This window comes from Erinaceus europaeus, chromosome 8 (genome assembly GCF_950295315.1).
Source record: "Erinaceus europaeus chromosome 8, mEriEur2.1, whole genome shotgun sequence".
In the NCBI taxonomy this organism is placed as follows: Eukaryota; Metazoa; Chordata; class Mammalia; order Eulipotyphla; family Erinaceidae; genus Erinaceus; species Erinaceus europaeus.
In genome coordinates this window covers 19,031,474-19,050,597 of record NC_080169.1, presented here as the reverse complement: position 1 = coordinate 19,050,597, position 19,124 = coordinate 19,031,474, and the positions used below count along the sequence as shown (strand labels likewise).

General features: G+C 39.0%; 1 protein-coding gene across 1 annotated transcript in view; it reads left to right on the top strand.

The window, feature by feature from the left end:
- STK3 (serine/threonine kinase 3) overlaps window positions 1-19,124 on the top strand; it is a 267,643-nt gene that overhangs the window by 246,864 nt on the left and 1,655 nt on the right. The window lies entirely within an intron of this gene.

Here is a 19,124-nt window from a genome sequence, read left to right as displayed (position 1 = left end):
TGGGAATTGGTTTGCTTGAGACCTTAGCTTGAATCCCCAGCATTAGGTATACTGGGATGGCAGTCTGGCCTCTCCTTCCCTCTCCCTCCACTCCCTCTCCCTCTCCCTCTCCCTCTCCCTCTCCCTCTCCCTCTCCCTCTCCCTCTCCCTCTCCCTCTCCCTCTCCCTCTCCCTCTCCCTCACCCTCACCCTCACCCCGGCCCCCTCCCTCTCTTCCTCACCCTGTCTCTCAAAAAGGATACATGTTTAAAAGGTAATACATTTTTTTTAAATGTGTATTATACTATCACTTCATTAGGCAAATGGTAACTAAAATACATTCATATTTAAAGAGCAAATCAAGTCCAATCGCAAATACAATTCACCCAGTACAATCTGGGGGAAAGGTAGGTTTTTGAAAGCAGTGTTTCCCCACTTTTAACTTGTAAACATTCTTTTCAAAACTGTTTTTTGGCATGAATTAACTTTGAAGTATTGACGATTTGGTAATTCTTGGGACAACAAAGGACTAACTCTCAGGCCTCTCCAGTGCACTTATGTTGTTAGATCTGCCTAGAGAAACATCTTTACTTGTGTGACCTAAAGTGGGTCACTTGGCCTGAGTGGCTTCTCCTATAAAGCGGGACTTACTGGAGGGGTTTAATTCCAGAAAGTGTTTGTTTGTTTGTTTTTGCCTCCACTGTTACCACTGGGGCTCAGTGCCTGCACTACAAATCCACCGCTCCTAGAGGCCATTTTTCCCATTTTGTTGCCCATGTTGTTGTTGTTATTGTTGCCATTGCTGTTGTTGTTGTCAGACAGAGAGAAATGAAGAGAGGAGGGGAAGACAGGGAGGGGGAGAGAAAAACAGACACCTGTAGACCTACTTCCCCACGGTGAAATGACCCCCCTGCTGGTAGGTAACCAGAGGCTAGAACCAGCATCCTTATGCCGGTCCTTGTGCTTCCTGCCATGTGCACTTAATCTGCTTAACCCATGCAAACCCCCCCCCAGAAGGTGATTATTAGGATTAAATTATTTAATACCCAGGACAGTTTCTACATTTTATAAGTGATCAGTATATGAGAGTTTCACCTTCATCTCACAAAAAATATTACATGTTACAATGCACAAGGACCTAGGTTCAAGCCCCCCAATCCCCACCTTCAGGGAGAAAGCTTTGCAAATGGTGAAGCAGTATTGCAGGTGTCTCTCTGTCTCTCTCCCTCTATCACCCCCTTTCCTCTCAATTTCTGGCTGTCTCTACCCAATAAATAAATAAAGATAATTTTTTTAAAAAAGAATCTAAAAAAAAAGGAAAAAGAAATATTTTTCACCCCTTGGGGAGAGAATGAAAATAAAATCCAAATTTCTTAAAATTTACTCTAGGTGATCTGAGTTTAAACAACCATAACAAAAGTTTCATGTCCATTTCCAGTTAGATTCCTAAAATATCTGTAGTCATTCAGTCAACCATCCAATGGCACAGACTGTTCATCTCAAAACAAAGTTACCCTCCATCCAAATAAGTAATGTCAGTCTAGGGAAGAAGGCACTGCCTATAGATAGAATCTTAATACAGTTTAAGATCAAGTTTTACAAAGAGATTCAGGGTTTTTTTTTCAGTTGTGCTATCAAGTGTCTGGTATTATCACTATATTATTACTTTTTTTAATTTTATGAGTGATTTAATATTTATTTACAGAATTGCAAGGTAACGGGGAAACTCCACACAGTTCTCATCACCAGAGCACTCTGTCCACTTTCCTTACATTGGAAGCTGCAGCAGTTGTTCTCAGGTTGTAGATATGGGTTAACTAGCTATATTAATTCTTTTTGCAAATGTGAGTCTTAAGTATATATGTATATATATGTAGAGTTTTCTTTTTTTTTTTTTTTTTTTTTTGCATTTCTATAAAGTGTATTCCTAATCATAGTGGAGCAAATGGTCACTTTTTTCTTTTTTTTTTTTTTAATTTAAGAAAGGAGACATTAACAAAACCGTAGGATAAGAGGGGTACAGCTCCTCATAATTCCCACAACCCAATCTCCATATCCCATCCCCTCCCCTGATAACTTTTCCATTCTCTAACTCTCTGGGAGTATGGACCCAGAGTCATTGTGGGTTGCAGAAGGTGGAAGGTCTGGCTTCTGTAATTGCTTCCCCGCTGAACATGGACGTTGACTGGTCGGTCCATATTCCCAGGCTGCCTCTCTCTTTCCCTAGTAGGGTGGGTCTCTGGGGAAGCAGAGATCCAGGACACATTGGTGGGGTCATCAATCCAGGGAAGTCTGGTCAGCATCATGCTGGTATCCGGAACCTGGTGGCTGAAAAGAGAGTTAACATACAAAGCCAAACAAATTGTTGAACAATCATGGACCTAAAGGCTGGAATAGTGCAGATGAAGGGGGGTAATCCCTGCAGACTCTTGTGTACTTCTGCTTTCAGGTATATATTTTTCCCTGGTTTATGGGCATGTGTGAACATATGCTCTATCTCAGGAGACCTGGACTATATCTAGGTTGGGACTTTATTGGGGAGTGGACCACCTGGAATGGAATTAGAGAATACTATGAAAGGGAAAGTCTCACCCGAGTGATGAAGCTGAAGGGTTGTCATTCCACACCTGAAGTCTCTGGACACAGTCTAAAGTGAAGCATGTTGGGGTGGCACTCGTTGCGTTGATTAGGTTGCGATCCGCGGATGCAATATTATTTGATATGAATTGAGAGAAGCATGCAGGAAAGTGGGCCCCACTCTAAGGTTCCAGGACTGGGGGAAATATAGGCTCAATAGTGGAAATGTGAGGTTCCTGCTGTCTTAAGGTTCAAGAAGACAATGGTTAGTTATTGTTATCATCTCATTGGTTGGTAATTGGTTTGACTTTGAAAAATTCCTTTGTTAGAGTTTGCTGTATAATACCCAGCATCTTGTATATAGCTGTGCTACCGGTTGCTTCTGTTCTCCCTGGTCTAGGCTTTTGAGAGAGTCAATATATCAAAGACTCAGCCTATGTATTAAAAATACTCAGTCTGTGTTTTAAAAAGTTCGAGACATATGATCAATTTTTCCCCTCTCATAGTAATTAAATATTGGTTTATATAACTACACTTTAATAGGAGTGTACATAAACACCATTCCCACCACCAAAAGATTGTGTCCTATCCCAGCCTCCCACCCCTGACCCTACCACCCTGCCACCCCGGGAAGCCTAATGTCTACCCTCCCCCTCACCACAGGGTTTTTACTTTGGTGCCCTACTCTAGATTTAATCAGATACTTCTTTTAGTTTCCCTTTCTGTACTTCTTTCTCAACTTCTGTTGATGAGTGGGATCATCCCATACTCATCTTTATCTTTCTGACTTAGCTCACTTAACATAATTCCTTTTAGCTCCATCCAGGATGGATCAGAGAAGATGGGTTCATTGTTCTTAATAGCTGCATAGTATTCCATTGTGTATATGTACCACAGCTTTCTCAGCCACGCATCTGCTGTTGGGCACCTGGGTTCCTTCCAGGTTTTAGCTATTATGCATTGTGCTGCTATGAACATAGGAGTACACACATCTTTTTGGTTGGATGTTATGGAGTCCTTGGGGTAGATCCCCAGGAGAGGAATTACTGGGTCATATGGAAGGTCTATGTCTAGCCTTGTGAGAGTTCTCCAGACTGCTCTCCAGAGAGGCTGGACCAATTTACATTCCCATCAGCAGTGCAGAAGGGTTCCTCTGTCTCCACAGCCTGTCCAACATTTGTTGCTGCTGTCCTTTTTGATGTATGCCATTCTCATAGGAGTGAGGTGGTATCTCAATGTTGTCTTTATTTGCATTTCTCTGACAATCAGCAACCTGGAGCAATTTTTCATATGTTTGTTAGCCTTTTGGATCTCCTCTGAAATGAATGTCTTGTTCATATCCTCTGCTCATTTTTGGATGGAGTCATTTGCTTTTTTTGTTGCTAAGTTTGTTGAGCTCTTTGTATATTTTGGTGATTAGTCTCTTATGTATGGCATGTGAAGATCTCCCATTCTGTGAGGGGTTTTTTGTTTGTGTGATAGTTTCTTTGGCTGTGCAGAAGCTTTTCAATTTGATGTAGTCCCATTGGTTTGTTTCTGCTTTAGTCTTCCTTGCAATTGGGTTTGATTCATCAAAGATGCCCTTGAGGTTTAGGTGGGAAAGTGTTCCACCAATGTTTTCCTCTAGGTATTTGATAGTTTCCGGTCTGACATCCAGGTCCTTGATCCATTTGGAGTTGATTTTTGTTTCTGGTGAGATAAGGTGGTTCAGTTTCATTCTTTTGCCTGTTACAACCCAGTTTTCCCAGCACCATTTACTGAATAAAGCATCCTTCTTCCATTTAATACTTTGGGCCCCCTTATCAAAGATTAGATGTCCATAGGTGTGGGGTTTAGTTCTGGGCTTTCAGTTCTGTTCCACTGGTCTGTGTGCCTATTTTTCTTCCAGTACCAGGCTGTTTTGATGATGATGGCCTTATAATATAGTTTGAGATCTGGGAGTGTGATGCCTCCATTTCTGTTTCTTTTCCTCAAGATGGTTTTGGCAATTCTAGGTGTTTTCTGGTTCCAGATAAATTATTGTAGTTTTTGTTCTATTTTCTTAAAGAAGCTTGGTGGAACTTTGACGGGTATCGTGTTAAATTTGTATATGGCTCTGGAAATAATATTCATTTTGATGATATTTATTCTTGCAATCCATGAGCATGGGATGTCTTTCCATTTCTTGGTATCAGTTTCTATTTCCTTGAATAGTGACTCATAGTTTTCAGTAAACAAGTCTTTCACTTCTTTGGTCAGCTTTACTCCAAGGTATTTTATTGATTTTTCTGCAACAGTGAATGGGAGTGATTTCTGGATGTCTTCTTCAGTTTTAGTGTTTGCATAGAGAAATGCTACTGATTTTTGTACATTGATTTTGTAGCCTGACACTTTGCTATATTGCCTAATAACTTCCAATAGTTTTCTGCTGGATTCTTTCAGTTTTTCTATGTAAACTATCATATCATCTGCAAATAGTGAGAGCTTGACTTCTTCCCTTCCCTTCCTTATTCCTTTGATTTCTTTCTCTTGCCTGACTGCTATGGCAAGAACTTCCAATACTATGTTGAAGAGTAACGGTGACAGTGGACAGCCCTGTCTAGTCCCCGATCTGAGGGAGAATGCTTTCAGCTTCTGTCCATTGAATGTGATGTTGGCTGTAGGTTTACTATATATGGATTCCACTATCTTGAGGAATTTCCTGTCTATTCCCATTTTTTTGTAGAGTTTTGAGCACGAATGGGTGTTGGATTTTGTCAAAGGCTTTCACTGCATCTATTGAGATAATCATGTGGTTTTTGGCTTTGCTTTTATTGATGTGATAAATGACATTGATTGACTTACGTATGTTGAACCAGCCTTGCATTCCTGGGATAAATCCCACTTGGTTGTGATGAACAATCTTTTTGATATACTGCTGTATCCAGTTGATCTTGTTTAATATTTTGGCATTTATGTTCATCAGAGATATTGGTCTGTAGTTTTCCTTTTTTGCTGTGTCTCTATCTGCTTTTGGTATCAGGGTGATGTTGGCTTCATAGAAGGTGGAAGGGAGTGTTCCTGTTTCTTCGATCTTATGGAAAAGCTTTAGAAGTATGGGTATTAACTGTTTCCTTAAGGTTTTGTAGAATTTGTTTGTGAAGCCATCTGGTCCAGGACTTTTGTTGTTGGGTAGAGTTTTCTTTTAAGCAAGCTTCATAGTAGATTGACTTGAGAATTCTTTTACGATATTCCTCAGGATGCCAGAAATTAAATCAGGAAGCATCTTAATATGTTGATGTTTTATTTTTTTTTTAATTTTAGGTATCATTTATTATCTCTGTAGAATCTTACTGGCAGAAACCCTCCCCCACCTGTTTATGTATTCATGTATTATTTATATATGCTAGTGGACTTGACTAGATGTTTGCTTGTACTTTGGTATACTTCCTGCTCTTCTGTTAAATATCTGTGACAGCCTCCATGAATAGTGTTTTATAAACCAAACCAGATCTTGTTCAACACAGTAAAGATCTGGCCTATCATGGAATATTAGGGGGAAAGGAGTATGTTCCTACAGGCCACAAACAACTTAGAATATTCTGAGGCGTGCTCTGGTAAATCTAACAAAATGCTATTGCCATAGAAAATTATTGTTGTTAGCCATCCCGTTGATAGTTCATATTGTTAGAATTGCTAGCAGATGGGACGATAGATGAGTCAGGATACAATATTAGCAATCCATATTTTTTTAATCACAGGCCACTAATAAGGTCTGTAGCATCTGTGAGATTTATTTAAACAGTTGCTAGGAAGAGTTTGTTTTCCCAGTAAACACAGAAAGACCTTGTACAGGATCTTCTTGATTGACTATTTGACTAAATGTGTTAATATTAACATGTAAGGCTGCTGGCTTCATTATGGTGTCTCATTTATGTTGACAAACTGATTACATCAACAACTCACAGACCCAGTAAATCTTTTTGTTATTTTTTATTAGTGATTTAGTATTGATTTACAGAATTGCCAGATAACAAGGGTGCAACTCTACACTGTTCCCACCACCAGAGTTCTGAATTCCCATTCCCTCCATTGTGAGCTACAGCAGCTCTCCTAAGGTTACAAATATAAGTAAACTGTTATTCCTACAACTGTCTATGTTTGTATATTTTGGCCTTTTTTGAGGTTCCACCTTTTCTTCCTTTCCAAGTCACACACTCTCCTGTCACTACATCCAAATGCCCCTCCCTTTTTCCTCCTCTCGCTCTGGTTCCTGATGTAGTTGGAGTCCAGAGCCTTCTGGTCATCTTCTCTCTCTCATTTCTCCCCACTGGGAGCATGAACCAAAATTGTTTCTGAGGTGCAGAAGCGAGTGGCTCCCAAATATGGGGAAAGTATATAAATAGTGTTAACTGTAAACCCCATCAATCTGATCTGGTGCCAATAGTCAGCACAGGAGCCTATGTAACCTCTGCATCCCTGTAAGTCTGAGCTCACATTCTGTGGTCACGGCTGGGAACATTCCAGGCTGTGCCAATTTCAGGACCCATCATCCTCAGGTGACAGGCCAGAGTATGCTATCCAACCTCCCTTTGGAGAATGGAACATTCCCTGCCATTGTTGATTCACATTGAGGGCCAGGTCCTATAGGGGCCCACAGAGGGGTCCATTATGTTTTTCCTGTTGGAGATGACCAGTGACAGTTGTGAGAGGGATCTGTTAGAGGTCTAGGCCCATCATGTCTATGTGGGAATCCCAGGACTCCCTGACTAGGGACCCAGGTGATGGAGTGGCCTGGTAGTGACTAAAGAGTCATCATTAAAGTATGCCAGTCTCTTGCCCTTATTCAGCTTTTGTAGTCCTTATACTCTGTCTGACAAGGTTAGCTTTGGAGTGGTTGAGGGATGTACATAAAAGATAGGCGAGGAGGGTATATAAGTCTACGTAGAAACTACTTGATTGGCTACTTTATGGTGTCTTTTTCGGTCTTTCTGCTTGCTTGCTACGTTTATTGATTCACTGTAATTTATTGATCAATTTATTGATTGCACTTTTGCTTTAAGATATATGTTTTCCCCCAACTTCTGGATGTATGTACTTATGCCCCATCTCATGGACCGTGGTCTATATCTAGGTCCCGAGGTTTGTTAAGAAGTGTACCACCTGAAATGAATTTAAGGAGTCCTGTGAGCTAGGACATCTGGAGAAACTAGCTCTCATTTCTCATTTGAAAAAAGGGAAGTATATCATCTCTAAAGTTCTCTTTTCTAGTGATATTCTGTGAGCTTTAATTATAACCCAACCTTATAGTTTATGTATGGTTCTATTAAGCAGAGGATTTAGCTACTTGCAAAGGCTTGATCACTCCAGATCTCATGATATTCCCTCTGGTCTATATTACTTTATGTGCCTGATCTCAGTTCAAGCCCTTTCACAGAAATTGACCTTCTTCTATCCTTTTATTAATGTCTTTCTCCTTCATATTTGTCATTTCAAATGTCCCAGAAAGCAGAAATTGTTATGAGTAAAAGTGGGTGCCTGAGGTAACAAAACAGTACTGTTCTGGAACTATGTTCTTATGTTCTGAAACTATGTTTTTGAAGAAGTGGTGGGTCCTCCTTCTGCCATTGCATTCAAGTTCTTTCTTTTACTGGTTTTCAATCCATGTATTCACCCAAGTTTTATGACCTTAATGTCTATAAGGGCTGTCAAGCTGTAGTATTATTCTGCAACATTAAGTGCTAAAGATTTAAGTCATTGTTAGTTATGGAAGTTCCCTTTTATCATTAAATTTTAAAATTTTTTGACTGAATAGAATTAACCTAATATAGATATATAAGCCATTTCTAGATGAACTGTTCATTTTTGTGCATTTCTTTATATGAAGTAAAATCCACAAAGTGTGTGTGTGTGTGTGTGTGTGTGTGTGTGTGTGTGTGTGTGTGTAAGTGTCTAAAAGTACTTTATTCAGTGGCTTGTCTTACAGAATTCCAAACTCTGACCAACATAAATCAAAGACTTCATACTCTCTCCATCTTACTCTGCATCTGTTTTAGAATTAATCAGTTGGCATATAACTATATTAAATATAGCTACTTCGTGTTCTGTGTACTGTGGAAAGATGGCACACAAGTAACATTTCTTTCCTCTATGAAAAAAATGTAAATTCAAATTGATTTACCACAAGCTGTGGTCCATAAGCATAATATTGCTGAAGTGAGTTCCCTTCCTTTATAGAGCTTCAAGAAGCTGGGTGTGTCATATTGATGTGGATTTACCATTTAATATTATCCCTAGAAGAGTGATGGTGACATACACACTATGTGTGTTTATGAAAATAGTCCCCTGAAATGTTACGTGTTTATAACACAAAAGACTAACTTTTGTTTTGCTTTGTTTTGGTTTTTGCTGATATAATGACTCTTTTTTTGGAACACTAAAACATTCAGAGATCTTAAGACACATACTAAAAGGTGGTAGGTAAACAAGATGATGAGTCCTTGGAGCATCTACCCACCTAATAAACATTTCCTCCAAGGGATAACTCCAAGTGTTACTTTCTGACCACCTCAGATTTGCTAAGTAGCAGAGGTCTCTTATGAATTTATGACTAATAGTTTGGTTTCTGTCTGGAATTTAAATATTAAACAGTTTGAAGAGGACTACAGCTTTCATCTAAGTGCTTATAATCCTGAGGGTGTGTGTGTGTGTGTGCGCGCGCGGGGGTGGGGGGAGCAGTATTCTTTCCAATTGAGCAAATACAGCTGGTGAAAAATAAAATATGATAAAGTAAGTTATCTTGTGACACATTACATGATATTATAAGACATAGAATCATAAAACTCACTTTCTGGAGTTGCTTGTTTGACCGAACCAGTAAGTGTTAATCACTTTTAAGTGAAATCTTGACTTTGACTCTTGCTGCAAGTATATGGTCTAACGGAAAGCAAACACAAGTAACTTATTTTCCTAAGGTTTATAGTCTGAATCAGAAAGAACAAAATGGATTGACTATATTTATCTTAAGAGACTAAGAAAGGGGAGTCGGGTTGTAGTACAGCGGGTTAAGCGCAGGTGGCGCAAAGCACAAGGACCGGCATAAGGATCCCGGTTCGAACCCCCGGCTCCCCACCTGCAGGGGAGTCGCTTCACAGGCAGTGAAGCAGGTCTGCAGGTGTCTATCTTTCTCTCCTCCTCTCTGTCTTCCCCTCCTCTCTCCATTTCTCTCTGTCCTATCCAACAACGACAACAACAATAATAACTACAACAATAAAACAACAAGGGCAACAAAAGGGAATAAATAAATAAAATAAATATTTAAAAAAAAGAGAGACTAAGAAAGAGAAATACGTAAATTCTCCTAATAAGAGAAAGGGGATGGAGAGACACACAGCTGTTATGCAAAAGACTTTTATGCTCAAGACTCTGAGGTCCCAGGCTCAAAAACCAGCACTTCCATATTCCTGAACTGAGCAGTGCTCTGGAAAAGACTAGTTTTTCAAAAGAAAAATATTATCCCTATTAGCAAAAAAAAAAAAAAGTTTTTATTTGGATTAGCTGCTTGAGAGGGTGAGAGTAAATCGTATGATATTATGGTGCTGTTTTATCATAATGAGTTTTTCTCTTCACTACTAAGACATTGATCAATGCTAGTTATCCCAGAAACTGAAAAAGCCACTTCTATCACATATACCTCCTCAGACAATTTTTTTGTTTGTGGGAGGTTTGATAACTACAGAAACATAGAATGCTTAATATATGTTATCAGGGCTTACTCAGAAGTCAAAACCAGCCAGAACTTAATGTCTATAAATCATTCCCACTGTAGAAAAAATGAAAGCTTCTATTAGTTCACCTAACCTTTTTCTGTCCAGAAAAACACTATAATCTAGAGTTATGTGGAGATCTTCCAATATTTCTGTTCTACTAAGGAAGTGGTAAGAGCCTCTGACCTCAAATGCTAAAGTCGAGGGATTATTTTCTATAGAAAACCATAGACAGGTCATAAATCAGAGAGAAAACTTTCTTTTCCTGGATAATCTTATCTTTATCAAGGGCTTCAGTTAAAGCCTGCATGCTGATGACTCCCTTAGGATGTATCGGTAACTTGAGTCTGTCTCCTAAGCTTTATAACCCAAGACTGTAATCCATATATGATGTATTAGCTTTGATGACTTGCTCATAAGTCTAACCGGACTAAAAGAATTTCATGACCTACCTTCTCAGTGATGAGAATCTCTACCCCATCACTCAAGCTTGAAGCCAGAGGCATCCTGAGCCTCTCCCTCTTCCTGAATCTTCATACTCAGCAAAGAAAGCTTAATCAACTCCACTTCCACATCTCTCAGATTTCTCCTTCTCAATCCCCACTTGCATTTTCTTTGTTCAAGTCTCATTTGTTTATTAGACTTTTATAGTAATCTTCCAGTGAGTCTTCATGTCTTTATTTTTCCTTTACAAAAAGAAGAAGAAGAAGAAGAAGAAGAAGAAGAAGAAGAAGAAGAAGATGACGACGAAGGAGAAGGAGAAGAAGTTGTTTTCTGTAGCTACTATTGGAGATATTTTTCTAAAACTCATGTACACATGATTAGATCTCATGCTTAGAATGATGTAGCATTTATTTCTTGCCTACAGAAAACTGGTGACAGAAGCTAAAGGTCTTTAGTAATTTTGGCCTCCCCTTTCCTTTCTGCGTTGTCTCCAGACTCTCTTCTCCCATCAGCCCTTTAACATTTTAGGAGTCATCTGACATCTCCAAAGATAGAAATCATCTGTTTGTGTTATGTATTTCTGTTTATACTGTTCACCCTTCTCCCCTGTCTTTCATCCTGTCTTCTCAGCCCATCCATCATTGAGTAAGGTATGTGTGTATGAACCTGTCTTATCAGCAAGAGAGTTAGTGAGAGCTAGTATTGTAGTCACCCTGTACTGTAGTGCTTGGTCATAGAAGCTCTCTGACAGCCTACCTGAAGACATAGCTGATGCATATGATTTCTCCAACCTCAACCTTACAAAGTCACAAATCTGTAATCATATTTTTGCAAATGCGAACACAAGGGGCAGCAAAGGCAGCTCAGCAGGATAGTGTGCCTGCTTTGTCATGGACACTCCCTATATGACAGCCCAGCCCCACTACCAACTCACCTCCCCAGCCACCAATATATTTTTACTTTTCTACCCACCTTCAGTTCATCACATTTAGTTATAGTTGAATAACTTCTAGCTGTATTTTTGAGATTTAAAGTTTCAGTGCTTTAGAGGCATGAAAATCAGACATAAAATTTATGTATGATAAAATAGTAAATACCTCAAACCAAATACTGCTCAGTGTTCAAATTTCAGTTGTTATATAGAACTTCAGAGGTGAGAGGTGAGATAGATTTGTGTGGACTTCCACCAAGACGAGGTGGAACTGGAGCTTGTGTAGTTGGCACTGGGTCACGTCCCTGTCAGGGAAGCCTGTATGTTGTGGTCTAGAGTGACCTTCATTTGGCACCTCGTTTATATAGTTCAGAAAAGTTCAGGGTTCTGAACCTGCTGCCCTTTCATTATCCCCACAGTGATTTGAGCAGCAATGGCCATAGAATGTATGCATGTTTAATACTTGAATTAAAAAACATCAAGACAGGAGAACGCAACAAGATAAGACTAGGATTACTTCAGGAACGCACTAAGCCAACGGGCGAGTACAAACATGTGTGGCTCACGGACAGAGAGGGGCTTAAAGAGACTACTGGGGCTAAAAGCCCATGGCCAGGAGCAGCTTGTACCAGTCTATGACAGTTTGCTAGTTGACGCACCACCTTTGATCTGAGTTTTATTAGCAAAGACACTGGTCCATTGACATGTATGGTTGCTTTCCATAGTTTCACTGTAAAACTGTGTTTGTCTTGTTGAGTGAGGTGGGATTCTTGCAGACAACATATGGTTGTGTTGTGTTTTCTGATCCATCTTCCTCTCTTTGTCTTTTAATAGGTGAATTCAATCTGTAGACATTTATTGATATTACAGATTTAAGATATCTTAATGACATTATTCTAAACTTTTAGAGTGTCCTGATATATGGTGTGTTTATGGTAATGTTATTGTTTATACAGTTTGATTCCTTCAACTGTTGCTTGTTTGAGAAGGTTTTTATACCTCCATCTAGTGTGAATGACAGTCTAGCAGGACAGAATAGTCTTAGTTTAAAGACTTCTTATTGAGCACTCTCTATATATCTTGCCATTCTCTTCTGGCCTTTAGAGTTTGTGTAGAGAAATGTGCTAATTTGGGTCTTCCTCTGTTACTCTTTTTCTCTTGCAGTTTTCAGGATCCCTTCTTTATCCTTATTCCTTTTCATTTTAAATATGATATGTCTTGGTGTCTTTAGGGTTAATTCTGTTTGGGACTCTGGGTTTCTTGAACCTTTATGTCCTTTATGTTGCTTAGAATAAGGACATTCCTAGCTATTATGCCCTGCAGAATGCTTTCTTCCCCCTTCCTCTCTTTCTTCTTCTGGTAAACCAATTATGTGCATATTACTTCTTTTGAAATCATCCCATATTCTTCAGGACATAATAGCTGAGAACTTCTCTAGTCTACACAGCATCAAAGACATAAAGGTTCAAGAAGCCCAGAGGGTCCCAAACAGAATTAACCCAGACTTAAAGACACCACGACATATCCTATTTAGAATGGAAAGAATAAGGATAAAAGAAAGGATCCTGAAGGCTGAAAGAGAAAAAGTTAACTACAGAGGAAAACACATAAGATTAGCAGCAGACTTCTCCACACAAACACTACAAGCCAGAAGAGAATGGCAGGATATCTATCGAAAAAGAAAGGATCCTGAAGGCTGAAAGAGAAAAAGTTAACTACAGAGGAAAACACATAAGATTAGCAGCAGACTTCTCCACACAAACACTACAAGCCAGAAGAGAATGGCAGGATATCTATCGAGTGCTCAGTGAGAAAGGCTTTCAGCGAAGACTACTGTATCCTGCCAGACTGTCATTCAGACTAGTTGGAGGCATAAAAACCTTTTCAGACAAGCCACAGTTGAAAGAACCAACTATCACCAAGCCTGCCCTGAAATAAGTTCTGAAAGGTCTCCTATAAATAGTCAAGCCACCACAAATATGCCATATATCAGAACACTCTAAAAATCTACAATAATGACATTAAAATATCTTCAATCTGTGATACCAATGAATGTCAATGGCCTGAATTCACCTATTAAAAGGCACAGAGTAGGAAGATGGATCAGAAAATACAACCCAACAATATGCTGTCTGTAAGAAACCCACCTAACTCAACAAGACAAACACAGACTCAAAGTGAAAGGATGGAAAACTACCATACAAGCCAGTGGCCCACAAAAAAGGGCAGGAACAGCTATTCTTATATCTGACACAACAGACTTTAAAATAGATAAAATTTTAAAAGAAAGGGATGGACATTACTTAATGCTCAGAGGATCAGCAATTGAGTGGCCTTAACAATTATTAACATCTATGCACCTAGTGAGAAGTCATCTAAATACATCAAACATCCACAGCAATATATTAACAGCAACACAGTAATAGTAGGGGACTTCAACACCCCACTCTCTCAACTTGAAAGATCATCCAGGCAGAAAATCAACAAAGAAACAAGGGAGCTAAATGAAGAGATAGATAAACTGGGATTGTTGGACATTTTCAGTCATTCACCCCAAAAAACTGGAATACACATTCTATTCAAGTCCACATGGGTCATTCTCAAGAACAGACCATATGTTAGGCCACAAAGACAGTGTCAACAGACTCAAGAGCATTGAATTCATCCCATGCATCTTCTCAAACCACAGTGGAATTAAATTAACACTTAACAGCAAACAAAAAATTAGCAAAAGTCCCAAATTATGGAAACTCAGAAGCACACTACTTAACAGCTACTGAGTTAAAGAAGATATTAAAATGTTTCAAGAATTCAATGAAAATGAAGACACAAACTATCAAAATATTTGGGACACAGCTAAGGCAATACTGAGAGGGAAACTCATAGTCATACAAGCACACATTGGAAAACAAGAAAACACTCAAATATACAACCTGACTGCCCACCTTAAAGACTTAGAAGAAGAGGAACAAAGGCACCCTAAAGCAACCAGAAAGACTGAAATAACTAAAATTAGAGTGGAAATAAGTAACATTAGAAACAAGAGAACCATCAATGAAGCTAAATGTTGTTTCTTTGAAAGAGTGAACAAAACCGACATACCCTTAGCTAGACTAACAAAAAGGGGTGGGGGTGGAGACTCAAGTAAATAGTATTGTAAATGAAAGAGGAGATATAACAACAGTCACCACAGAAATCCAATGTGTCACGCATGGCTTCTATGCTACCAAGCTAAAGAACCTGGATGAGTTCTTAGATATTTACAAACTTCCAAAATTAAACAAAGAGGAATTAGAAAATATGAACAGGCCAATCACAGCCAAAGAAATTGAAACAGTTATTTAAAAAATCTTCCAAACAATAAAAGTCCTGGACCAGATGACCTTACAAATAATTCTACAAAATCTTCAAGGAAGAGTTAATACCTCTACTTTTAAAACTCTTCCAAAAGATTGAAGACACAAAAATACTCCTAGTTTCTGTGAAGCCAACAACACCCTAATACCAAAAGCAGGCAGGGATACAACAAAAAGAAAACTACAAACCAATATCTCTTATGAACATAGATGCTAAAATATTGAATAAAATCCTAGCCAACTAAATACAGCAGTATATCAAAAAGATTGCTCATCATGACCAAGTGGTGTTTATCTAACCAGGGATGCAAGGTTGGTTTAGTATACTTAATCAACATGATCTACCGCATCAGTAAAAAGAAGGCCAAAAACCACATGATTTTATCAGTAGATGCAGAGAAAACCTTAGACAAAATCCAACATCCTTCATGATCAAAACAATACCAAAAAAATGGGAATAGGTTGAAGGTTCCTCAAGATAGTAGAGTCCATATATAGCAGACCTACAGCCAACATCATACTCAATGGTGAAAAACTGGAAGCATTTCCCCTCAGATCAGGTACTAGACAGGGCTGCCCATTATCGCCATTACTCTTCAACATAGTGTTGAAAGTTCATGCCATAGCAATCAGGCAGGAGCAAGGAATTAAAAGGTTACAGACTGGAAGAGAAGAAGTCAAACTCCAGGGACCGGGTGGTGGTGCATCTGGTTGAGTGCACATGTTACAATGTGCAAGGAACTGGGTTCAAGCCCCCAGTCCCCACCTGCAGAGGGAAAGCTTTGCAAGTGGTAAAGCAGGGCTGCAGGTGTCTCTGTCTCTTTCCCTTCCCTCTCGATTCCTGGCTGTCTCTATCCAATAAATAAATAAAGACAATTTTAAAAAAGAAGTCAAACTCACTATTTGCAGATGATATATACATAGAAAACCCTAACAAATCCAGTAGGAAGCCCTTGGAAATTATCAGGCAATATTGTAAGGTATCAGGCTATAAAATTAACATACAAAAAAAAAAAGTCCTTGGGTTCAAGCCCCCCAACCCCTACCTGCAGGGGGAAAGCTTCACAAGTGGTGAAGCAGGACTGCAGGTGTCTCTGTGTCTCTGGATTTCTGGATGTCTCTATCCAATAAATAAAGACAGTAATTTAAAAGTGTTTTTTAAAAATCCAGAAACCAATCCCTTTTACTATATGCAACAAAAACAGGAATAAACCTAACAAAAGAAGTGAAAGACTTGTATACTGAAATTTATGAATCACTATCCAAGGAAATAGAAAAAGACACAAAGAAGTGGAAAGATATTCCATGTTCATGGGTTGGAAAAATTAACATCAAAATGAATATACTACCCAGAGTCATATACAAATTTAATTCAGTCACCATCAAGATCCCAACCACATTTTTTAGGAGAATAGAACAAATGCTACAGATGTTTATCTAGAACCAGAAGAGACCTAGAATTGCCAAAACAATCTTGAGAAGAAAGAACAGAACCGGAGGCATCACACTCCCAGATCTCAAGTTGTATTATAGGGCCATTGTTATCAAACTGCTTGGAACTAGAACATGAATAGACACGCTGACCAATGGATTAGAATTGAGAGCCAAGAAATAAGCCCCCACACCTATGGACATCTGATCTCTGACAAAGGTGCCCAAACTATTGAATGGGGAAAGATGAGTCTCTTCAACAAATGGTGTTGGTTGGAAAAATTGTTGAAACCTGCAGAATAATGAAACTGAACCACTGTATTTCACCAAACACAAATGTAAATTCCAAATGGATTAAAGTTATACATGTTACACATGGACAAACTACTATATTTTATTTTTTTGTGACTATTTTTTTTTACTGTAAACCAGTATCCACCCAATTGAAAAAAAAAAAAGACATAGAGGCCAGATGGTAGCATACCTGGTAGATTATTATGCACGAAAGCCCAGGTTCAAGGCCCTTGTCCCCAACTGTAGGAGGCAGTAGTACAACTGTCTCTCTTTCTCCCTCTGTACTTCTGTCTCTATCTGGAAAAAGAAAAAAATGGAAAAATAGCTGTGAGGAGTGGAAGAACTGCTGGGTAGGCATCCAGCCCCATGGATAATCCTGGTAGCCAAAAAACAGGTATCACCTATGTACATAGTATCATACTGTGCAGTCTGTGTAAATGTATATAACAGTAAAATAATCTAGGTCCTTTAAGATATGTAGGACTGAATAACAGCAGGATGTATTCTGTACACACAAGAACCTACCCACCAAAGTTAGTAATAATCACCTCAGAGTCAACATCCCCGAGCCGCTTCCCAAAACACTGCATTCTGATATTTTTGGAACTCTTCTTTTGAATTTCCTTCAAAGTCTGTGACTCATTCTTTTCAGTAGCCTCATTGGTGACAAATCTTTTTCAGTGGAAAATGGATTTGACTTTTGGAACCAAGAGTCACTTAGGGCAAGGTATGATGAATAAAGTGGAGAATCAGTCTGCAAGAATGCTATTTTGGGTTAAAACTGACGTGATTATGAAGTCATGAGAACATCTTCTGGTTTGGCTCTTAAAGTAATCATAGATGGTTCTCTTCTCCAAACAGAAAACAAGCTGCAAGTTTCCATCATGGTGGCCTGAGAGGAGATGCAGTGGGTAGAGTTAGACTCTTAAACATGAGATCCCAAGTTCAGCAGTATGTGCCAGAATAATGTTCTAGTTCTCCCTCCTCCTCCTCCTCCTCCTCCTCCTCCTCTTTCTTCTCTCTCATCAATTAAAAAACAGATCTGAATTATTCTCAAGCCTCATGCTTGTGGGTAGATTGCAGCTCCCAGAAGTCCAAACCCTGCCCTGCCTGGTTCTAAGAGGTCCCACTGTTCCCTACTTCTCTGACATCCTTAGTCCTCTTCTTCCTCAAGACTGCTCTGAAGCATTTCTTTTTTGATATCCCTGTCTTGCTACATACAGGACATTTTGTTGGGAATTGGCTTTAAAAAACAGTGTGTGCTCTTTCCAGGAAAATGCATGCAGGAACATGCAGAAGTTTATTCTTACCTACTGGAAATTTATTCATGGACCTGAGTTAAAATCCTCTTGCTAGACTCGAGTGTGTGCGTGGGGTGGGTGGGCAGTTTCCTGGTCCTAGTGCATGATGGTAGAGGAGGATCTAGGCTGAGTGTTTTGCAGAAAATTGAGGGACTTTACACATGTACCAACAACTGTATTTACTATAAGGATCTCCCCAATTTAAAAAAAAGAAAACTCAAAAAGATCTTGCTATAATCTGTTTCATATTATCGCTTAGCAACTTGTATCAGGCCATAATCTTACCCTTCTAACTAAATTAAAAGTTTCTTAAGGCAAGAGAATAGCATGGCACACCCTTGAATTCCTGGCAACATCTACCAGAGTGACGAATATATAATAACATTCTGTTAATTAGGAGTCTATGTGATTTTTAAAATTAGATCTAAAACAGTTTAAGGGGAATAAAGGAAAAACAAATAGATAAATAAAAAGGATCAAATATATTGTTTTAAACTCCCTGCCTTCCATCACTGCTCTAATAGTCCTGAGAACACCTTTCTAAAATATATTTCTTAGGAAATAATCCACTCCTACTGTTTTGCCATATAAAGAAAGACAGTACAGCTCAGGACACCATTGATCCTGTTACACAGCGGAAGGCATTTTATCCCTCGAGCACACAGGACATGAGGTCTTTCTTCTACTGTTACACAGAAAACAACTGAAGGGTGTGTGCGTGGTGCCCCCAGAAGCCAGCACGGTAAATTAAATCACTGTAGTCGAATCATGTCATTACTGTCCAACCATAATGTATATGGTGAAAATCTGACAGACACTTCACTTTCAAATTGGTCAAATTCATGCCAAAAGCCACACAGAGCTATTTATATAAGGTTTGAGGTAGAAACTTAAACCCTATTATATCAAAGTGTCTGGAATAGAAGTACTCTAGGTAATTCAATTTATGATTAACTTTGGTGCTAAATTTTAAGCACTTGGCAAAATGAGGGATAAGATTGTTAATTTAACCTGTATTCAGTCTTGTCACATTCTTGGGTAAGCTCTGTAAGTATTTATGGTTATCATAACACTCCATAGCTGGCAA